The sequence below is a fragment of the Pipistrellus hanaki genome (assembly GCF_964339955.1).
Source record: "Pipistrellus hanaki genome assembly, chromosome: 9".
In the NCBI taxonomy this organism is placed as follows: Eukaryota; Metazoa; Chordata; class Mammalia; order Chiroptera; family Vespertilionidae; genus Pipistrellus; species Pipistrellus hanaki.
The window spans coordinates 33548571-33573346 of NC_140511.1; the positions used below are offsets into that span (position 1 = coordinate 33548571).

Sequence of the window (24776 nt, forward strand, 5' to 3'; positions counted from 1 at the left end):
CCATGTTGGCAATTTCATTGGTTAATTATCAGGATATCTCTTCTTAGCAACATTTGACACGGTCACTTCTGTCTTCTTGTACTGCATTTTTTATTTTATTTTCTGACTTAAATGTTACAGTACCCTAGATGAAGTCCTCAGGACTCTTTTTTTTTTTTTTTTTTTTAATTTCCATTTTCTATCTGTACTTGATACCTACATAGGCTTATTCAGTCCCATGGTTTTAAATATTATCTATAAGCTGATGACTCCCAAATTCATGTCTGACTTCTATCCTATATATCCTATTACCTAAGTAAGTATCTTCTACTTGGATATCTATCAAGCATTTGAAAACTTTACATGGAATGGAGTTTTGACTCCTCCATCCCTTGTCCCTCTCTTAGTCTTCACCATCTCAGTAAATGCCATCATCATTGACCTAGGCCAAAAGTCATCACTGCTTCTTCTCTTTCTTTCACATTCTAATCTAATCCATTTGCGAGTCCTGTAGCCAAATCATCTAATTAAGTTCAGAGTCCTACCACTTCTTACCATCGATATCATATCATCCTGGTCTAAGTCACAACACTCTCTTATCTGGTCTATTTCAATCGGGCTTCCTAACTGATAACCCTTTGTTTTCAATCTTGCCCCAATCTATTCTCTGGACAGCATCCAGAGTAATCTTTTGAATCAGATGGTAATTTATCTCACCATTTAAAACACTCTCCATTGGCTTTCTGTCACTATCCAAACAAAATTCAAAGCCTTTGTCCTGAGTGTAAGGCCTTATATAATCTGACCCCTGGCTACTTCTCCCACCTCTTCTGCCAACAGTTATCAGCATTGCCAGTTCTCCTCCATTCATGCTGGCCTTGAGCTTTCCTGGACAAGCTTTCTACTTCAGGGCAGTAATTTGTACTTGCTGTTTCCCTTCAATTGCCATCTTTTCATGCCTTTCTGATCACTCGGTTTAAAATAACCACCCTTGCCGAAACCGGTTTGGCTCAATGGATAGAGTGTCGGCTTGGGGGCTGAAGGGTTCCGGGTTCGATTCTGGTCAAGGGCATGTACCTTGGTTGCGGGCATATCCTCAATAGGGGGTGTGCAAGAGGCAGCTGATCGATGACTCTCTCTCATCGATGTTTCTCTCCCTTCCTCTCTGTACAAAATCAAGAAAATATATTATTAAAAAAAATAAATAAAATAGCCACCCTTCTCCCATTACTCTCCCCCTCCCCCTTACTCTATTTTTCTTTATTGTACTTACCAACATATATTTATCTGTGGTCTTTTCCTCCCAACTATACTGTCATCTCGAGAGCAGGGACTTGGTTGCCTTGTTTATTCCTCTAATCCTAGTGTTTAGTAGAGCCCATTGAATATAATAGAAGCTAATGTAATTTGGTGAATGAGGGAAAAGCTAATTTACTACTGATGGTTAACTTTAAAATTTTGGCAGTATAACTGCATTAACATTTTCTTTTTCTTAAAAGTTTGAATTAGATTTTTATATGAAAAGTACTGTGTTGAAAAAATATTCATTTAAAAAGGATTCCCGTGTTTGCAATATCTTATTATCAGTACGGTGGGAATTTTGTGTTTGCTTTCAGGGTCTTTGTGCCAAGACTCAGGGCATCGAAGTTTGTGATTTTTGAGGTCAGGAGAGTACATTAGGTTAATTATGCTACTGCATTGGCCAGGCACTTTCTTGGAGTTTGCTGGTATGCAGCAATCAAAACAGCATCATTTAAAAATTGCTAGACCTATTAAAACATGCAAATTTTACTTGTTTACATGTCCTGCTCCTTTTGGAGGTTACTACTGATAATATGACAGAAATTTATGATATTTGCAACACTATGAAAAATTAACAGGTTATCCCTATCCGGTTTGGCTCATGAGATATCACTTAACAATATATTTGTGTTGGCCAAAACCGGTTTGGCTCGGTGGATAGGTCCCAGGTTCGATTCTGGTCAAGGGCATGTACCTGGGTTGTGGGCACATTCCCAGAAGGGGGTGTGCAGGAGGCAGCTGATTGATGATTCTCTCTCATCGATGTTTCTAACTCTCTATCCCTCTCTCTTCCTCTCTGTAAAAAATCAATAAAATATATATTTAAAAAAATATATATATATTTATGTTGATACAGTTATTCCTTTTGATGTATTTACCTAAGCTTTTCATTATTTGTTATCTGAACAAGTATTTATGGAGCTCCCATGTGTCAAAAAATGTTATAGATGTATATATCGTGAACAAGATAGATAATCCTGTGCTCATGGAATTCGTAGCTAATTGGTGGATATCAGCAATATTCATACTTAGAGTATGGGTCAGGAAAGTAGGACAGACAGTACTATGGAGCAGGGAGAAAGGCTGCTATTTTATTTTTTAAAAATCCTCATCCGAGGATATTTTTCCATTGACTTTTAGAGAGAGTGGAAGAGAGAAGGAAAGACAGAAAAATATCGATGTTAGAGAGATACATCAATTGGTTGCCTCCTGGGGCCCAGGAGGAGCCTGTAACTGAGGTACATGCTCTAGACCGGAATCAAACCTGGAACCTTTTGGTCTTCAGGCGACATTCTATCCACTGAGTCAAACCAGCTAGGGCAAGGCTTGCTATGTATAATAAAAGCTTAATATTTTATATTGGACAGCCAAATGACCTTCCAGATGTTATTCCGGACGTCCTTCCGGATGAAGCCACAGTGGCAGAAGCTGAAGTAGAGGCAGTTAGGGGTGATCAGGCAGGCAGGTGAGCAGTTAGGGGTGATCAGGCAGGCAGGTGAGTGGTTGGGGGCAATCAGACAGACAGGCAGAGACAGTTAGGGGCAATCAGGCAGGTAAGCAGAGGCAGTTAGGGGCAATCAGGAAAGCAAGCAGAGGCAATTATGGGCAATCTGGCAGGCAGGCAAGCAGTTAGGTGAGATCAGGCAGGCAGGCAGAGTGGTTAGGGGAGATTAAGAAGGCAGGCAGGCCAGTGGTTAGGAGACAGTGGTCCCAGATTGTGAGAGGGATGTCTGACTGCTGATCTAGGCCCTATCTCTGTGGGATCAGGCCTAAACTGGCAGTCAGACATCCCCTGAGGGGTCCTGGATTGCAAGAGGGTGCAGGCTGAGTTGAGGAACCCTTCTGTGCATGAATTTTGTGTACCGGGCCTCTAGTTTATATATTTATATAAAAGCCTAAGCAACTATCTGCCTGTTCATCCATTTGCCCAGTAGTACCCAATGACCACCAGGGGGCAGACAGCCCAACCAATAGAGCCCAATTCCTCACAGAATCTGTCATGGGTTAGGTTGCTGCTGGGGCACTGCTGGCCTCAAATCTGTTTCTCCTGCACCCTGGGGCCAGAGATCAGTTTTGGCCCGATTGCTGCAGGCCAGGCCGAGGGACCCCACCAGTGCCTGAATCCGTGTACCAGGCCCATAGTTTTAAATAAAGTAGTTAGTAAAGTCCTATCTAAGGAAATATTTGAGTTAAGTCTTGGAGCAGAGGGACTGAGTTATATGGCTATTTGTAAGGGGAAAAGCACTTGACTTTCAAAGAAAGGCTTTGATATAGAAACATACTTAGAGATCCTAGGAATAGTAGGTTTGTTATGGACTCAATCACTCTTGATTGAGAGATAGTAGGAAATGAGCTTGGTTGTGGTAGGACAACAGGTTATATAGAATTTTTAGCTATTATAAACATTTTGATTTTTATTGTGAATGAGCTAGGAATCTGTTGGAAGGTTTTGAGAAGAGTGATTTGATCTGTCATATATTTAAAATGATGAACTCTGTTTTGCATGTTGAGAATATACTGAAAGGAAGCAAGGAAAGACATGGAGGAGATGAGTTCGGTGTTAATTATACTACTAGAGGCCTGGTGCATGAAATTCATGCACTTAGGGGAGGGTTCCTCAGCCTGACCTGTTCTCTCCTGCAGTCTGGGAACCCTTGGGGGATGTCCAACTGATATCTTAGGTCAGCTCCCCATGGTCCTAAGCCAGTAGTCAGACATCCTTAGTGATGCTGTGGAGGCGGGAGAGGCTCTTGCCACCACTGCTGCACTTGCCAGCCATGAGCCTGCATTAGTTGTCTGCCCCAGTGGTCAGTGTGTGTCATAGCAACCAGTTGTTCCACCATTCGATTGATTTGCATATTAGCCTTTTATTATATAGGATTCTAAGTAAGCATGATCGTGCCTTAGATTAGGGTGTGGTAGCAGTGAGAGTGGTGAGAAGTGGCAGAGTCTAGATTTTGAAGGTAGAGTCCTGGGTTTTATAAATAGATTTGGTGTCAGGGATGGGAAAACTAGAGGAGTTAAGGCTGACTCTTATTTCCCCCCTGAGGCTCTGGAAGTATGTCATTCCCATTTTCAAAGCTGGAGAAATCTAGGAAGGCAGAATATTTAGGGGGTGGAGTAAAAGATCAGGTTTTGGAGGTATGAAGTTTGAGGCACCCATGTAGATATGTCAAGTGTACAATTGACTACAGAAATTTGGTGTTTTTGATTGAAGTTTAAATTTGGGAGGTCAGAAAATTAATCTATATATATATAAGAGGCTAAGTGATTATCCAACCATTTGATTGGCCAGTAGGTATGATGTGCACTGACCACTAGGGGGTAGATGCTCAATGCAGGAGCTGCTGAGCTGTGGTTACTTGGTAGTGGGTGGTTCTCAGGTGACTCATCCCAGAACCATAGAGGAGGGAGCCTGATTCTGGGGTACATCACCCCAGAACCGCCCTCTCGCAATCTAGGACCCCTCAGGAGATGTCAGAGAGCCAGTTTCTGCCCTATCCCCACAGGCCAGGCTGAGGGACCCCACCTGCCAGAGTGACCCTGCTCACTCTGCAAATGCCCTTCGAGCCATGGCGCTGCCCCTGGTTGGCTTCAGGGCGAGTCTGGCCCATCTTGCCCAGTCCTGCACTGCTGGCCACCTCCTAATTAATTTCCTTTCAATGTGCAGGAATCCCTGCACCGAGGCACTAGTGTTTTTTTATGAAACCATGAGACTGAAGGGAAAAGTGAGAGGTCATGACATGTATGATATTATGAAAATTTTTATTAAATTCTCTGGAGCAGATAATGTTCATAATTGAGTTGTTAAATTTTCTTGCCAAATTTATGTAAAATATTTATTAAAATTTTATATAGAATTAGCTGAATATAGTACAGATTTTTGTTAGCCTTTACCTTTTTGTAAACTAAAAATATTATCTCAACTTCTGGAAAGTGTTGATTATTAGATGAAAAATTTATTCTAACCAACCTGAGTTCTAATTTACATAAATAGTAGCATTATGGGATTCAACTTCAAATTTAAAAGAGGTCATACTAATTTAAGCCTTTTAAGAATCTATCTTATTTATTAACTTACATGAATTTAACTTTTAGACCTTCTGGAATTGATTAATCAAGACCACTTCTTTTTTTTTTTTTTTTTTAAATATATTTTATTGATTTTTTACAGAGAGGAAGAGAGGGGGATAGAGAGCTAGAAACGTCGATGAGAGAGAAACATCGACCAGCTGCCTCTTGCACACCCCCTACCGGGGATGTGCCTGCAACCAAGGTACATGCCCTTGACCGGAATCGAACCTGGGACCTTTCAGTCCTCAGACCGATGTTCCCCTCTACCACTGAGCCAAACCGGTTTCGGCAAGACCACTTCTAATGTGACAGAGATTAAGGTCAGAAATAGATGACTTTTTAGAGTTCTTGATTGAAAATAACAGACCAATAGTGTATGATTTAAGTAGGAAAGCAATTTATTGGAAGGATATAAGATACCTTACAGAAAATGCGGGAAGGCTATATCAGGCTCAAAAAAAATAGTCAAGAACCAAGAAATACAAAGCACAGTCAAGGTTATCTCACAGAAAGTGTTCTAAGGAGACTGGCTGTTTTGCCACTACCTCTAGTCACCACACTCTGGATCCTTATCACTTTTCACTGTGTCTTCACTCATGATTCCAACATAGTCAAATTATTGAACCCGAGGAGCAGTGTTGTGGGACTGAGCCCTTAACCTGTGGGTTCTGATGCTAACTCCAGGTGATGCATGGGCTGGTGGTATCCAGGGGCCCAAGTGTCCATGACCCACTGTAGATTCTTGGCGTTGCCCAGGAAAGAATTCAAATGCCAGCCAGATTAGAGTTTGAAGTGAAAGTGAGTTTACTAGTATTAGTGAAGCAGTGAAACAGAGAATGAGCTACTCTACATCAATAAATCCTGTGGGATTTATTTCTTTTATTCAGGATCATTTGAGGGGTGGGGCGTTTAATAAGGGGGAGGAATTTTCCAGAGAAAGGATTGTAGACTTCTCAGCAGAGACCCAGTCACCATTCTGTGAACTTTTATATGCTTCCCTGGCAGCTCTGGTGTGTTGTTTAGTATGCTAATGTATGTCAATGAGTATTTAATGAGGCTAGGGTTATTGCCTTTAGGTGAAATTAGTTGCCATGTTGAATAGAGCTATTCTCTGCCTGTGGCTGGATGATCTTCCTTCTTCTTTATTTAGCTTTTATCACTACAAGCCCTTTGTTAACAAGTTGATAAAAAAACAAAACAAAAAAAAACAAAACAAAAAAACACACCAGAGAGATGTAAAGTACTTTTCTTGAAGGCCCCATGGGGGGTGGGCGCCCTCAGAACTCACCTGACCAGGGAAGGCAACCCAACCAGAGGCAGATCGGAATTTAGGGCCTGTCCAGGGAGCAGCTGGCCCTGGGTGCAGAGACAGGGATGGCTCAGCCTCAGGCAGGGCACAGATTGAGGGTTTCCTTTTTTTTTTTTTTTTTAAATATATTTTATTGATTTTTTACAGAGAGGAAGGGAGAGAGATAGAGAGCTAGAAATGTCCATGAGAGAGAAACATTGACCAGCTGCCTCTTGCACGCCCCCTACCGGGGATGTGCCCGCAACCAAGGTACATGCCCTTGACCGGAATCGAACCTGGGACCTTTCAGTCCGCAGACCGACGCTCTACCGCTGAGCCAAACCGGTTTCCGCGAGGGTTTCCTTGTGGAAGCCCAGAGCACCCTGTTCCCCTGTGTAGGCAGACAGGGCGCGTCCATGTCAGAGCCGGTTCCTGCGGTCAGCTTATATAGAGAGGGGAGAGGGATGTTCCCCTGTACGAATGGGGAAGGAAGGAAAGGGAAGTGGGCTCATTCTGAGTTAAGGAAATAGCTTAGAGAAGTCTCTGGAAGCCTGGGGGTGAGGGGTGAGCACAGAGGCTGCTGCTACCCTCTGGCCTCAGGAGCGCAGGTCCTCCTGCGGTGGCTGGAAGACTTGGATGGAGCTGCTAATGCCGTCCTCAGGCACCAGGGCGTGGTCAGAGTTGAAGGTGCTGATGTAGGAGGCAGAAACGTCGGCTGCAGCCAGGGGATCCGCGATCTGGCCATGATCCCGCATTTATCAAAACCCAGGAGCTGTCCTCCGATGTGCTCCACCCCCCAAAGCTCTCTGGAGCAGCTGGTCAGCAGGAGGCGCCTGGGGAACTTCTGAGTCTCCGCATCCATGACGATGGAGACGTAGCCCTCGATGAGGGAGAAGGCAAAGAACGTGATGGAGCCGGGCCCAGGATGGCCAGGGGAAACCTCTTTGGGGACACGCGGGAGTAGAGGAGGACGTCGCACAGGGTGGTGGCGATGGCTGGCAGTGTCTCATTGTCCAGCATAAGGACTCTGGAGAGGATGCACCGTGGGGCTGGGTCTATGCTGAGCGCGGGGAAAGCCATTGCTGGAATCATCGCCGGCAACAGGCATGATAAATGTCGAACTCCTGGGCCAGGGTGCGGATCACCCCGGACAGGTCCTGCTCCGCACCGGGATGGAGTCCGTCTGGTAAGTGGACAGCATCAGCGCAGACACGTGGTGCTCGGCCAGCGGCGCAATGACCGAACGGGCAATCTTCATGACCCCAGCAGCTGGTCCGGCTGCGGGATGACAGGTTCAGCACCAGCCAGTGGCCTCAGCAGCTCGCAGGAACTCGGATAGGGGCAGCTCTCTCGTCCAGCAGGAGCTTGTAATCCTCGGGAGTCTCCCTCAGGCTGAAGAACTTGCATCGGCTTCGGCGGGGCCGGGAGAGCAGCTTGATGAGTGGGTGGGTGTAGCGCACCTGGTGAGATTGTGTAGCTCCATCGCGGGCGCATGGACCACCCCATGGCCTGCCAGAGCCAGGGCGCCTGGCAGGCGGTCTTCCTTCTTGTTGACAGCCCCGGCATCTTTGATCGATTGCAGTTGTTGTGCCACATCACCTGTCTCACAGGTAGATGGTTAAGTGCAATGATTCCTGGGACTTAATGGGATCAATATCATCTTAGCCAAGGTGGGCAAACTGCGTCTTGTGGTCCCCATGCGGCTCTTTGGCCCCTTGAGTGTGGCTCTTCCACAAAACACCACGGCCTGGGCAAGTCTGTTTTGAAGAAGTGGCATTAGAAAACGTTAAGTTTAGAAAATTTGGCTCTCAAAGAAATTTCAATCGGTGTACTGTTGATATTTGGCTCTGTTGACTAATGAGTTTGCCGACCACTGATCTTAGGAAGCAGGCTGACCTCCGGCTCACCCCGGGGAATGTCTATCACCTGAAAGAAATATTCTTGCGAGGTAAGTGGGCCCATTGAGTTGTTTACTGCTTTAGATTTTACAGCTCTTAACAAGCACTTGCCATTTGGCTATAACAAGCCCCATCCCCTTTGAGGTGTGGAAATCTACTGTCTTTTTACCATTAAGGTGCAATTCCGATGTATCTAATTCTGGAGTCGTCAGCCTTTTTGGTCTCTTGGCCCCAGGAAGTTTTCACAGGCTGGAGAAATGGAAAAGGGTAAAGAAGCTTCCTTGGGAAGTCCTAGGCGGGCCATCAACCCCTCTGTGGGACCAGGCGGTCTGAAAGTAGGATGCTTGTAGCCCACCTCGTGAGTACAGAATGCCCCGAAATACTGGGTGGACTGGAACATTTGTTTGCTCAGTGTCCTCTTGCCCATGTGGGTGATAAGGAAAGGTGATAAATGGCTGCTACAGTGGACTGACCACTTTTAAGGGCAGTTTAGTTGGCCACTGACACCCTTGTAAAGGCTATTGCAAATGTTTGGAAGTAGAAGGGGAACTCCAACTGGAAAAAAAAGTTTATCCATCTCCCTCTTGGCTACTAACTTAGCCTAGAACCGTGGTTGGCAAACTGTGGCTCCCAAGCCACATGCGGCTCTTTGGCCCCTTGAGTGTGGCTCTTCCACAAAATACCACGGCCTGGGTGAGTCTATTTCGAAGAAGTGGCATTAGAAGGAGTTTAAGTTTAAAAAATTTGGCTCTCAAAAGAAATTTCAATCGGTGTACTGTTGATATTTGGCTCTGTTGACTAATGAGTTTGCCGACCACTGGCCTAGAAGGTTGAGGAACATGATACCAAAGTAGAAACCATAGCTTGCTGCTTTGTAAAAATTGGAGGGAAAAGCTATAGCTGCATAGGTTAAGGGCAGTGGTCATGAAGCCAGAATGGAACGCCAACACCTGGAACCCAAGGGAAGAAGATAGTGAGAGTGAGGACCTAGAGGTCATAGAAGACCTGTCCTTGCCTTGGGAGGAACTTTATGCCAACCAGCCGCTACTGCAATGAAAAGCCAAGATACAACAAATGCAGGTGGGCCAACAAGGACGGGGGGGGGGGCGTTGGGGGGGAGGTAGAGGCTTTGAGCGGGACATAGTGAAAACAATGCAGCTTTTAGATTAGATCCTGGCTTTGCCACTTCTTGTTTGATCTAGGGGCAAGTTACTTGACCTCTCAGAGTTCTGTAGTTTTAATCTGCAAATTGAAGATAAAATACTTATGGAGTTGGATTAAGGATATGTGAAATAAGATTTATGAAAATATTCTTTGGCAAAAAACAGATGGTCAGTATAAATGGTAAACAGTTATTTCACTCATTTTTCGCTTCTCGTTGGTATTCAGGAATTCTTAGCTCTAAATTGAACATCAGTCTTAAACCTGGTCTTTATAGGGACGCTAGGCTGTAAATAGTCAAAGTCATTAAAAATTGCCTGGATCAACTTTTTTACACACCACTGATGACTGTCTTTTATATTTTACTCCAAAATTCATGGTAGAATTATGTCAACAACAGTGGCCATTCTAGCTTGTAAGTAGGAGCCTGCAATGATATGTTCTGGTAGTACAGCTCTTTAAAGCAAAGGTGTGGTTTTGCTTTCTTTGGAAGCATAGTTTTGTGGCTAAGCAAAAGGGTTATTCAGTCGACTGGGAGATAAGTCACAAACTGCGAAACCTTGAGCCTTACTTTACTCAATCTCTCTGAGCCTCAATTTCTGTTTCTGTAAAATGAAGCTAATACATAACAAGATAGTTGTCAAGATTAAATGAGATTTTAAATGTGAAATACCTAGCATAGTAACCAGTATATTCTAAATGCTTAAAAAACGTGCTATAAGCATAATTATTAAATTATTAAGAAAGAAATCTTAATTAGTTCATTTACAGACCTAAGAGAGCTGCACCAGAGACTGATTGGGACACTTACAAGGTTAACAGTATAGATAGGTTAGTAGGTAATTTTGTCTGCCAATGTAGAACCACAGGTAGTATCATTTCTTATGGAGTTGATTTGACAAGTCTTCTGAGCTCTATCCTATCAAATAATTATTTACTGCCAGATATACTTCTTGCCTTCATTATGCTGTTCCTTTAGATTTCTGACTGCAAAATGCAAGGGAAAGGTTGAAAAGTGCTGACTTTGAAAATCATATATATAGTTTCACTATTGTAATATTGACAGGAATTTTAGGGTTTTGGTTCCTCACTTTCAGAAAAAGTAAAGGAAAAGTTGGAAACTTGTACAGACTTTTTTAAAAAGCAGCTTTATGAAGATTTAATTTATATATTTTCAATTTGCCCATCATAGTTACACAATTCAATTTTTAATACATTTATAGAGTTGAGAAACCATCATCACAATCCAGTTTTAGAACAGTCCTGTCACCATAAAAAGTTCCTTACCCCAACCACAGGGTACAAGTGGTCTGCTTTCTGTCTTTTATAAATTAGCCTTTTCTGGACATTTCATAAAAATTTTATCTTACAACATGTAGTCTTTCACATGTAGTGTCTCATGTAGCATAATATTTTTAGCATATATTTTTTTGAGGCTCATCCATGTTGTATCACCAGTCCATATTCCCCAATATGGATATATCACATTTTAAAAAATTCATTCACCACTTAATGGGCATTCAGAGAATTTTGAGTTTTGGCTATTATAAATCATGTTACTGTGAACATTTGTATAAAAGTTGTGATGATGATATATGTTTTAATTTCTTTTGGATGTGAATTGTTAGGCTATATGGTAACCTGCTTTGTTTGAGACATTTTATACTTACTTTTTTAGCTTTTACATTTAGATTGATTTTGAGTTAAGTTTTGTGTTTTGTGCGAAATAGAGAGATAAGGTTTTTGTTTGTTTGTTTGTTTTTTGCTTATGATTTTCCAATAGTCTCATTCCATCTGTTAAAAGGACTATTCTTGCCAAAACTGGTTTAGCTCAGTGGATGGAGCGTTGGCCTGTGGACTGAAGGTTCCCGGGTTCGATTCCAGTCCAGGGCATGTGCCTTGGTTGCGGGCACGTTTCTACCTCTCTATCCCACTCCCTTCCTCTCTGTAAAGAATCAATAAAATATATTAAAAAAAAAAAAAAGGACTATCCTTTCCATATTGAATTGTCTTAGCATCTTGTGGACTAGACAACTATTTTAATACCTTGAAGAATAAGAGTATTTTGTAGTCTTTTCTAGACATTGTCAAATAATTCTGCAATTTAAATTTCAAAAGCATTTCCATTACCAAGAAAATCAGTCTTGCCGAAACCAGTTTGGCTCAGTGGATAGAGCGTCGGCCTGCAGACTGAAAGGTTCCAAGTTCGATTCCGGTCAAGGGCATGTACCTTCATTGCAGCCACATCCCCAGTAGTGGGTGTGCAAGAGGCAGCTGATCGATGATTCTCTCTCATCGATGTTTCTAACTCTTCCTCTCTGTAAAAAAATCAATAATAAAAAAAAAAAAAATATATATATATATATATATATATATAATAAAAAAGAAAATCAGTCTTTCACAATCCAAATTTTGTTGTCTATAGGAAATACACTCCAGAAAATAGCAATCACATGAGTATTTAAATTAACTTTGTTAACTATCAATATTTAGAAATAATTGTTCTATTTTTCGACTTAGTAACAAGAATCTAGGCTCTAAAAACCCTGTATTAAAAAGATTCTGTTTAAAAACAAACCTAATCATATTTATTCAAAGGAATAATTCATTTCCGGTTAGGAGTAGTATTACTGCATGAATATATATGCATCCACTTGACATGGTTGTTTGCCTTTCAGGTAGACAATAACTTCTATGTGTATTTTTTTAGATTCAGTTTCTGATCTGTAAACTTGAGACACCATGTGCTACATTTATGAGAACAGGTCCATTTATTTCTTTAAAATTTAAAAAAATTATTTTTTATTTTTATTGAATTTATTGGGGTGAAATTGGTCAATAAAATTATAAAGGTTTCAGGTGTACAATTCTATATACATCATTTGTATATCATATGGTATTTTCACCACCCAAAGCCAAGTTTCCTTTCATCACTATTTCTTTCTTTTTAAAAAAATTATATTTTATTGATTTTTTTACAGAGAGGAAGGGAAAAGGATAGAGAGTTAGAAACATCGATGAGAGAGAAACATCTACCAGCCGCCTCCTGCACACCCCCTACTGGGGATGTGCCCGCAACCAAGGTACATGCCCTTGACCGGAATCAAACCTGGGACCCTTCAGTCCGCAGGCCTACACTGTATCCACTGAGCCAAACCGGTTTCGGCACTATTTATTTCTTATACATTGGTTCTTTCATTGCTTATGTTACTACTTACTTGTAGTACCTTACCTATAATTTTATGTTTTTGTTTCTTAAATATGTTCTGGTTCATTATGCTTTTAATATTAGGTTTTTGGGCTGATTAAGAATTACTTTTCCGCACAACTATAGCACATATTTTTTTTGTTGTTGTTGAAGATTTGAGATTTTGAAATTTGAGAAAGCTAGTTCTTTTCTTTCTTTTTTTAATTCATGTTGGTTTTCTACAGAAACTTCAGTGATTAAGAAACATTTCATATGTTATTTAACTATTTTAAACAGTTTGCCCAAGTTTTGAATTTCAATCATATCAAACTTCCTTTTCAGAGGTCAGGTACCACACAAATGTAATCATCTAATAAAATGTATTTTTTTTTTTACTAGTATGTCTGTGTTGAGATTATAAGAGAGAATGAACTTTTCAGTGAAGTTTTGATTGAAATTTGTCATTTAAGAAACATTCTGAAGGTTTTACTGTGATATTGTGAGGGTTTTTCTACTATTTCCCCATCATTCTGATTACCTGGTGCACATGGGTGAATTTATATTTCCTGAGTTGCTAAATCTGATCAGTTGTCCTACTCATCACATCTGCTATCACATCTGTGCTTCAGATTCCCTTAGGCTTTTGGATCGTAGAGAAATGCTTCTATCTTAGTAAGAACATTAGTTATACAAAAAGTAGCAAATGCCTATTAGTCTGAAGAAATGCTTTAAGATCAAATGGCTTTATGATAAATTTATCAAATTAAATAAAATTAATTTGCAAACACATGTGAAATAATAACCAAACTGACTTTGTAAAGAATGACAACTGGTATAATATGCTTTTATGATAGTCCTGGTTATGTGAGGGAAAGTTAAAATTATGAAGAAACCACGATATGATATTGTTTAAAAGTAATTTTTATCAATTACAGTAGCTTTCAAAGTGCATTTTGCAGTGTCCTGGAATCAGTGGGTGAGAGTGGACAGAATGTGGGGAGGATCTAAACCAGTGAGGTGCTTGCTTGGTTCTCTTTCTGAATTTCAGCTGGAACAGATCTGCAAGATTTTACATAATGAGATTGCATGTAAATGCAATAGTAAGCTCATAATGGAGATACTTTTGTATTTGATTCCTAGAACATTGTATTGGGTATCCATAGAATGCCCATTTCACATAAGTGATCAACAAAGTTTTTACAAAATTACTATGTGACAACTCATCGTTTAAAGAATTGCTTGCTGGACATTTTTATTAAAGTATACAAATAAGTAACAGGAAAAAAGTGAAGTTATTAGTACCATTGATTTGTACATTTAAGAGTATAGATGCTCCTTGACTCATGGTGGGGTTACATCTTGATAAATCCATCATAAGTGGGAAATGCACTTCATGTGATGCGCACAGAGAAACGATACCATGGACCTGGCACCAACAAAGCAACACTCGGCTTCCCCCAACTGGGACACAGGCCCCGCCACCACCCTGGAAGGACAGCCCACCAAATCACAGTCAGTGCTGCTATGGCACAAAATGTGGCCCACAGCCTAGCCTGCAAACAGTGGCTGTGGGCACTGGGTAATGGCGTCACGTTTTTGTTAACATTGTGAAGTTGAAGTTCTCAACAGAATGTATGTAAAGACCAACGATTGGCACAATGTACCTCTGAAGCTGAAAGAAAGTGGTGTCATTGACAGAATATATCTGAAGAACAACTATTGGCACAGTGCACCTCTGAAGCTGAAAGAAAAAGACGCTGTCGACAGAGTATGTCTGAAGAACAGTCATTGACAAGTACTACCAACACTGGCAGGAAATGCCTTCATAGCGAAAATGAGGTAAAAGAGGATGCAATTATCAAACACAGTTGTGGTGGAATGACTATTACATGTCAATTTTGCCTATCCCTAAATTTCTCCGATGAAAAACCATCTGATAGAAAATTCACTTGATGTAGCAAAGGCAAAGTTTGTCCAAATGATATAAACTTTCCAGAATACCTGGCATATTTAAAAAAATTAATGGTAAACAAAGATTCTGACAGTAAAAATTTTATGTAAAATATTTTTTGTTATATCATATTGTTATTATTTTTTATTAATCATTTTATATATTATTTTCATGTACATTTTACTAATTTTCTTTAATCTCTGACACTTCTATTATAGAGAAAGGGTGTCTAGTGATATTAAAATATTTCTTCTAATTAATTTCCTTTCAATGTGACGAATTTGTGCACTGATCCAGCAGTTTAATGGATAAAAGAAAAAGTAAATTTAGAATTCTAGGTTTATATATTCTTTTATGTTTATACTTTGTAGACATTATTCTATTCTTACCACCGGGATGTAAGCTCCAAAAAGGCAAGAATATTTTGTTAGTTTTGTTCACTGCTGTATCACCAAGGCCTGGAACAGTGCCTAGCATTCAGCAAATATTTGTGAATCAATAAAATGATAGTTAGGTTACTCTCCTTCTAATTATTTTTATGTTGCATTCAATGTGTATTTTCTCTGAAGTTGCTTTTAGCATTTTATTTCTGTCTTTGATATCTGCAGTTTCTCAATATATTCTCAATTCTATTTCATAATTTTTTGCATGGGATTCATTTGCTTCCTGAATCTGCTCTTTTTTTTCTTTTAAGTAAGTCATAACAAATTCTTAGCTGTCAGCTTTTCCAATATTTTTTTCTTTCTTCTTTCTTGGAACACCTACTTAAATAGACATTAATGTCTTTCTTATGCTATTCTTCATGCCTCTCATCTTTTTATTTGTATTTTCTATTTCTTTGTTATGTTGCATTCTGGGGAATTTTCTCAAGTTCATCTTCCCATATAATATTTTTTCTTAAACTATTTCTAGCCGAAACTGGTTTGGCTCAGTGGAGAGTGTCGGCCTGCTAACTGAAGGGTCCCAGGTTCGATTCCGGTCAAGAGCATGTACCTTGGTTGTGGGCACATCCCCAATGGGGGTTGTGCAAGAGTCAGCTGATCGATGACTCTCTCTCATCGATGTTTCTAACTCTATATCCCTCTCTCTCCACTCTGTAAAAAATCAATAAAATATAAAAAAAACCAAAATAAAAACAAACAAAAGAACTACTTCTAATCTGTTGATACATACATTGCAATTTAATTTTTTTATAATATATCTACACTAATAAGACAGAAACATGCAAATTGTCCATATCTCCACTACGCCCACCACCAAATCAGGAGCAAGTATGCAAATTATCTGAACCAAGATGGCAGTTAATTTGCATATGCAGGCACAGAGCAAAGACTGAAGACAGTGTAGAAGGAAGCCAAGCGCTGCAGAAGGGAAGCTGCGGAGAAGCAAGTTGGGTGGCTGAGACAAGAGGAAAGCAGGTGGTGTATATTCAATTGCTTTTGCTCTCTTTTTCCAACCTGTCCGGTACCCATGAGACTGTCAAAATTAACCTCATCTGCCAAAACCGGTTTGGCTCAGTGGATAGAGTGTCAGCCTGTGGACTGAAAGGTCCCAGGTTCGATTCTAGTCAAGGGCATGTACCCCAGTAGGGGGTGTGCAAGAGGCAGCTGATCGATGATTCTCTCTCATGATGTTTCTAACTTTCTATCCCTCTCTCTTCCTCTCTGTAAAAAAATCAATAAAATATATTAAAAAAATTTAATCTCATCCACCATCTCTGTCTCATGATAAAGATGCATCTTGGTGTTGGTGGACATGCTCATCAAAGACAAACCCTTTCCCCCTGTATCACCTTCTTTATGCCATCTTTTTATATTTTAGAATGGAAATGCTTTTTCTCCGTACTTATAAAATTTATATTTTTATTGCGAGATATTCAAACATAGAAAAGCATGAGTTAATCACCTATAGCTACACCTAATAATATCACTTAAAGATAGTTACATTTTGATGGATAGTCTCCAATTTTAAATTTATACTTATACAAACATATATGTACACATACAAATTATATGTATCTGATTGATACACTTGACTATTTTCATTACTTTGTAAATGTCCTTAGGCTGGGACTGACTTTCACTCTTTAAAACATTAATTCAGTGTTGAACTTGTTTACTTTGACATTTTTGGCTATGAAATGTCATGCCAATGATTTGTGCTATGATACAAAAAGGAAAACTAAAGAATAATAGAATTATGGAATTTAAGATTTAAAAGAGACTGCTGAGAAATTTAAATCCTACTCTGAAACCCAGAGCTGACAACTCAGCTTTCTTTTCACTGTCCATGTTATTATATGTTATGGAAGTTTTTTTCAAATTAAAAATAAAGCTGATATTGAAGATAAGAGTCTTTGCCTTGAAAGATTAAGCTTCACTCATAAATAGCCTTCACACATAAAATAAAATTTCTCATTTTGTCCAATTTTAGCTTTAAAGGGCCTTGCACAGTTCATCTACTAGTTAAATACACAGGAATCATTCCATTTGTTTGCAAGTCAATTTGTATACAATTTTGTGCAGGTCTGTGGGGGGTGTTCTTTTTGTTTGCTTGTTTGTTAATTCTCAGTTGAGGATATTTCTTTCATTGATTTTCGAGAGAGTGATAAGGAGAGAGTAAGGGAGGAAAGGGGGGAGAGAAAGAAAGAGAAACATCAATGTGAGAGAGACACATCAATTGGTTGCCTCCCACATGCACTCCCACTGGGGCCAGGGATGGAACCTGCAAGACAGTACTTGCCCTTGACTGGGAATTGAACCTGTGACCCTTCGGTGTGTGGGCTGATGTTCCAACCCCTGAGCAACACTGGCCAGGGATGTGGGGTGTTTTTTTAACATTAATGTATTTCTAGGAGATGACTTAACCATGGAAATTACACCATTTCTTTTGGTGTAATTCCTAGTTAGGTTGAACTCAGAAGTAAACTTTGACTGAATGGCAGAACAATCAGAATGATGCTCAATGCAGTAGCTGTCCCTTGGGGGGCGGGTGTGTGTGTGCAGCCTGGCTGACTGGGATGAGTGGATGCTCCTGCTGTGAACCCCGGGCCTATGGGCAGGAACCTGGGCTGTGATTGTCACCTTCTCATCCCAGGCTCCTCCTCCTCGCTCCCTGCTACCTCCTCTGGACTTCCGCAGGCTAAGCAGTGGGTTTGTGGCCACCATAGGACTGAGGCCTACTCTGCTGCCTCTCAGTGCTATTGTCCCTGACCCGCTCCCCTGGAGAGGCGAGTGCTCTGGCTCCACCAAAGAAGATGCCGGACCAGGGGGCAGCCGCTCAGAGGACGGGTCCACAGCCACTTGGCTGACCTGGATGAGCAGTGCTCCCACAGCCGGCGAATCACCTCAGGCCACGACCCCAACCAGTGCATGAATCCTGGGCACCGGGCCTCTAGTTGTAAATAAAATCTTGTTGAAGACCTAAAGTGAGAAGGACTGCAAGGAAAAAAAGAAATGAGAAGACTGCACCAGCAGGACAAAAAAATAAAGCTGCTTTATGCTGTATACATGTGTGGGTGGATTTTCTCGCTTCTGAAATTGTTGTCAATAAATTAGCTGTAAGGCAGCCATAGATTTTTTTTCTTCTTAGCCCTCTAAATTACTTCAGGTGTCAAGCTGAGAAGTCTGTGGGGCTTTTGGTAACAGCTCACTGTTTCATATTATGATTTTTTAAAAGCACAGACAGAAACAACACAAATAATTCCATTTGTATCTGAATTAAATTCCTTGGGCATTTCATGGATTTTTATTAGCAATTCAACAAGAAGCCTAGAATCTCAAGATGTGGAATAATTACAGAAGAATAGGAGTGATAGAAGTAAAGGAGCACTGAATTCATAATGCAGAATTTGGCCCAACTGGTAATTTTTTTGTGTGTGATTAGAGAGCAGTAGATCAAATTTTAATCTTTCAAAGTAATTTTTCATGGCATCAAATATGTTTTTTTTTTTCTTTTAACACTTACTCTACTAATTGTTCCTTTGCATGTCAAATTAGTAGTAGTTTTGTTAGCCATCTCAAGGGATTTGAGAGACATTTTCTAAGTCATTTACTGATCCAATTTTTATATAACCCATTAGTGTATCCTATAAAATATTATAAAAGGCTAATAGGCAAATTCCCCCCGTGGGTAGGAGTTTTACCAACTGGGAGTTAGACGTGCACTAACGACCAGGGGGTGGTGTGGAACATGGCGAGTGCTGGCGACATGGCACTGGCAGTGGGTGGCAGTGGAGGCGCTGCTGGTCCTGATGGGCCCCGACAAGAGCAGAACTGCAGTGGGGTGGTGGACTAGGTGAGCAGGTGGTGCCACACCAAGGCAGGTGTGAAGGGAGGCCCTGGCTGGTAGCCAGCAGCCACTAGGAACTCAACCTGTGCATGAATTTTGTGCACTGGGCCTCTAAGGAAAAAAAAATCTATGGCTGCGTTACAGCTAATTTATTGACAACAATTTCAGAAGCGAGAAAATCTACCCACACATGTATACACCATACAGCAACTTTATAGTAATTATATATACTATATAATTATAGTATTATAATCCTATCTAATAAAAAGGGAATATGTTAATTAACTGCCCTATCCTCAAATATGGCGGTGCCCATAGCCAGTAAGGAGGGACTGTGCTAATTGCTGCCATGCCCTCAAAGATGGCAGTACCTGGTCTTCGCAGCCCTGCTGGCGTGGCAGGCATGCAGCAAGGCCGGGCCCGCCCACCTCCAGAGTCCCCCAGTTCCCTCAGCCCCACAGCCGCCCAGGGCCGGCCAAGGCACAGGAAAGCCTCAGATGTTGGCTGCCCAGCTTCCCAGGGCCGGCCCACGGCCCAGGCAAACCTCGGATGGTGGCTGCTCAGATGCCAGGGCCACCTGAGGCTCAGGTACCCAGGCTGGCCAAGGCTTGTGCTGCCTACAGCGGCAGCAGCAGAGGTGTGTTGGGGCATTGCCTTCCTTTGATCGCCAGGTTGCCTCCTGCCCCTGAGGGTTCCCAGACTGTGAGAGGGGGCAGGCCAGGCTGAGGAACACGCCCTCCAGTGCATGAATTTTCATGCACTGGCTCTTTAGTAATAGATATTCATTGAAGTGAATACAGATATTTATAAACAGTGATGCCCATTATCTGTACGACACTGGGCAAGTAAGTTACTTTTCTAGGCTAGTCTTCTTACCTGTTGAATAAGGAAATTGGCTTAAATTACTTTTAATACACTTTTTAGTTCTAAATCCCATGAGATTATTATAAATGAGTGAAATAATCCTATCTATAATAATAAAAGTGTAATATGCAAATCAACCAGACGACTGAACAGCAGAATGACCATCCAGACAACCTTCTGGGGATCACGTTATGACATGCACTGGTGCCAGGCCAACCAAGGCAGGTGCAGTGTGATTGGCCGGGGGCCTTGCCTTCCCCTCACAATCACCCTGCAGAGGGAGGACCAGGCCACCCTCTGTGGTGCCATCAATTGGGGGGGCCCTGCGATTAATTGCCCCAAAGAGGGAGGCCCAGACCACCTTCTGTGTGATGATTAATTGTAGAGCCCAAGCCGGTGTGTGGGGCCTCCCTATGCTGGATGATTGATTGCAGAGCCCTGTGATCAATCGCTCCACAGAAGGAGGCCCAGACCACTGGCCAGCAATGCTGTGGCGGATGTGTGGTGCCATCCAGCAATCACCCCACAGAGGGAAGCCCAGGCCAGCCAATGGATCATAACCCATCCCTTTCATCCTCAGAGGGAGGCAATTGGTGGTGGGGGCAAGGAGGGCTAGTTTCACACATGGCAAGCAGTGGCAGCAGCAGGGGGGTGGCCAGCTGCCAGAAGGAAAGTACCTATAGGACCTGATCATTGGCCAGGCCTAGGGACCCTACCTGAGGGGTCCCAGATTGCTAGAGGGTACAGGCCTGGCTGAGGAACACCTGCTTCCAGTTCATGCACTGGGCCTCTAATGTGTATGTGTTTATATTTATATTTATATTTATATTTATATTTATATTTATATTTATATTTATATTTATATTTATATTTATATTTATATTATTTATATTTATATTTATATTTATAAAAGCTTAAGCAACCATTATGACCAAATGCCTGGAACGACTGGAACGACTGGTTGACCAGTTGCTATGACACGTACTGACCACCAGAGGGCAGATGCTCAATACAGGAGCTGCCCTTGGTGATCAGTGCATTCTCACAGCAGGAGCACTGCTCAGTTGACCGACCAGTCCTGGTAGCCCACCAGCTTGGCAGCAGCTACTACCTCCCTCAGTAGTGCTGCAGGTCCAAATTCCAGAGAATGGGTGAGGCATCGATGGACCAGCATTGCCAGCACGATCTGGACAGTGCCAATGGCCTCCTGGAAGTCAGCCTCGGGCACCATGGCCACTTCTGCTCCCCAGACGCTCCGCAAGGGAGAAAGGATATAAAAGCAGCCACCAGGTGGCTCCTGACAACTGGAGTGAACGTCATCAGGATGAATCCTGATCATGGGCTGGCAAAGGTGTTCAACAGTCCACCTGGAGGGCCTATTGCATTCCCCCCACCCCCCACCCTCCCCCGCTTGCTGCTCCCTCAGGACCCCACCCATGCACATATTCATACCCCAGGCCTCTAGTGTATATTATAAATAAAAAATAATTTATTTTTTGTTTTGTGGGACATTAAGATGATGACTTTGATTTCAGGATAATTTATTTGTAATCTTTTCTGACAGAAATTAATAACTGGGGCCAGTTATCTATATAGGGCCTCCTTAATAGGGCTGTTAGTAAATAAAAGAATACTTATGTTTTTGCTCTCTAAATTAGGAGAGTGTTCTCTTCCAAAAGTGGTATTGACAGACAAGGTTAAGAAGAAAGGGGTGGAAGTATGGTAGCAATGCCTATATGAATACTACTGCCCTGAAATTTTTCATCTGTTCTATTTGGAGAGCATTCCTTATGGGTATTGATGGCTAGTGTTTTCTGTGACACTTTTGTAAATTAAGCCAATAACTGTTTTTGCTCAAAGGTGGAGGAAAGGGATTTAAAAGCAAATGAATGTATAGTATTTTGAGTGAAAATTTCTACAAGGAAGTACAGAGAGTAGCAGTATGTGATCTGTGGCTGAATCATCAGGCCTAACTCTATCCTGCTTCCAATGGGAAAGAAAGATCAGAAAAACTAGCCTTGGAAAATCTTCCAGGAAGCTCTGTAAAACTAGCTCCTTCGAACTTGCTGCTGTCTTCTCCTCCTCCTTTTTCTTCTTCTTCTTCATCTTTTTTTTTATTTTTTATTAAATATATATTTTATTGATTTTTTACAGAGAGGAAAAGAGAGAGATAGCTGAAAACGTTGATGAGAGAGAAACATCGACCAGCTCTTGCACACGCCCTACTGGGGATGTGCCTGCAACCAACGTACATGCCCCTGACCGGAATCGAACCTGGGACCTTTCAGTCCGCAGACCGATGCTCTACCGCTGAGCCAAACCAGTTTCGACTTTTTCTTCTTTTTTAGTTTTATTTTTCAGTATGTATTTATTGATTTTATTTATTTATCTTTAAATCTTTATTGTTGAAAGTATTACATATCTCCCCCCTTTCCTCCCCCTTGGCCCCTTCTACCCCTCTGCTGTCTTCTTTTCTGGGAGTTTTCATCTCTAAATGAATAATAATAATAAAAAGATATACTAAACATTAATTATGCTTTTATTCTACCTATATGGCTTTGGAAAAGTTGATTAACACTTCTGTTTTTTAGTTTATTCATCTATAAAAGAGGTATTAGCATCTTCCTCAAGGGTTTGTTGTGAGCCCTGGCTGATTTCGCTCAGTGGACAGAGTGTTGGCCTGTGGACTGAAGGGTCCTAGGTTGGATTCCAGCCAAGGGCACATGCCCAGGTTGTGGGCTCGATCCCCAGTGTGGGGCGTGCAGGAGGCAGCTGATCAATGATTTCCTCTCATCATTGCTGTTTCTATCTCTGTCTCCCCCTCTCCCTTCTTCTCTGAAATCAATTAAAATCTATTTAAAAATAAAAATAAAAGAAAATAAAATAGATTTAAAAATAAATAAATAAATAAATAAAATAAAATAAAATAAAAATAAAGGGGGGATTGTTGTGAGATTCAACAGAATTCATCCATGGATTGTTTAGTATGTCATTGTTATCTACTCCAGAGTGAGCTAAAAAGTCTTCCTCTTCCATTTTATCTCTCACTGAGTATCTCACCCCACCACTCTGCCTCCATGAGGCCTGACTTAGTCACAGGCTGATTTCATTGTACTTGCAAGCCTTCACAGATGCCCTCCCACTTCTCTTCCTGTCAAAGCCTCATACCAGGCTGCCTCCGCCCAGCAGATCTTTGTCTTCTAGCCTTCTCATGCATTTTCATTGCTCTTTAAAACCCCCTTGTGTGTAGCAGCACTACAGTCTACTTTCTTTGCTCTATTGAATTGTGAGCTCTTGGGTGAGAGACTAATTTTTCAGGTGTGATTCATTTTTGAATGCCCTGAAGTGCTGGCACAAGGCAGATATTAAAAAATAAAAAGTCAAGTGCTGGCGTGGGTTACAGAAACCAGGGGCGACAGTTCCTATTGTTCTCAGTTCACCTTGTTTGATGCAGAATTGCCTTGTGCTCCTGGGCTCGGAGCCTGCGGGTGACCTGCCTGTTTCCTCACTTCAGAGAGCCTCTCCACCAGCAGGTCAGCAGTGTGCTGCCTATTGTGGAATCCAGGATAACGGAGTAACAGCATCATCATCATCTTATAATTCTTGTTTTAAAATTTGGGCCAAAAGTTGTTATTATTTCTTATGTTTATAATGCCATATGAGTTAGATACTTGGCATTTAAAAATAATTGCATTAGTGTTTTCTTTTTTAAGAGAGGCAGGCATTTTATTTTTTAAAACAGTTATTTCATTTATATGACATGAAATGAAGGGGAGGATTTTCATTTACATTAATTGATAACAAATAATATAATAACAATAAAAAAGCTAAAATCTAAAAATGTAAGTAATGCCCCAAGGAAATTTTCTTTTTATATAAATAGTTTATTGGCAAGACCACACAGCCAGTTATTTTGATATCTTTCTTTTCTTTTTAAAAAAAGATATATTTTATTGATATTTTACAGAGAGGAAGAGAGAGGGACAGAGAGTTAGAAACATCGATGAGAATCATCGATCAGCAGCCTCTTGCACACCCCCTACTGGGGATGTGCCCGCAACCAAGGCACATGCCCTTGACCAGAATTGAACCCGACACCTTTCAGTCCGCAGGCCGATGCTCTAGCCACTGAGTCAAACCGGTTTCGGCTTGATATCTTTTTTAACAAAAGAGAAGAATGGCCTTTGAGCTAATGTTTACTGCATGCCAGGTGCTCTTAACCTTCATAACTGTCCCTCAAAGGAGGAATTATTACCCGAGTTTACAAATACAGAAACTGTCCGAGAGTTTAATTTTTCCAAGTCCATGTCACTACATGTGGTGGGGTCAGGATTTGGATGTAGACATTTTCAGCATTATCTTTTTACAAATGATTTTAATGAGTAGTAAGGAGAGAATACCTTATTTTAAGAGTTTTTATTTTAATTATCTCATTATTTTGAAAATCTCAGTCTAATTTCTAAAGTTCATTTTATATATGATTGGAGTACGGAAAGGGCAGGAAGTCTCTGAAAATAAAGAAGTCCTGAATTGTCTACCACCCTTTCCCACTCAAGGGATCAAATTCAGGAAATTATAATACAACTAAGTCTAAGTGAATGGCTTTAAAAGTAGTAGTGTGGTACATTTACAACATGAAATACTATGCAAAAGTAAGAAAGAAGAAAAATCAGACTGTATTTTTTACTTGAGAAGTCAAGTTTGAGACATCATGGAGGGACCTGGAGAGTATTATGCTGAGCGAAATAAGCCTGTCAGAGGAAGACAAGTATCACATGATCT

The 24776-nt window shown here is 41.2% G+C and overlaps 1 protein-coding gene and 1 pseudogene across 2 annotated transcripts in view; one reads left to right on the forward strand and one right to left on the reverse strand.

Annotated features, from left to right (window-relative positions):
* The window catches only part of LOC311627643 (disks large 1 tumor suppressor protein-like), a gene marked incomplete at its 3' end in the record, with an annotated part of 243407 nt that overhangs the window by 44749 nt on the left and 173882 nt on the right, over positions 1–24776 (forward strand). The window lies entirely within an intron of this gene.
* LOC311627518 (cytosolic arginine sensor for mTORC1 subunit 1-like) lies at positions 7111–21225 on the reverse strand (annotated as a pseudogene). The gene is made up of 3 exons: positions 21085–21225; positions 14554–14630; positions 7111–8209 (listed from the first exon to the last, which is right to left on the reverse strand). The product of its transcript is annotated as a cytosolic arginine sensor for mTORC1 subunit 1-like (transcript).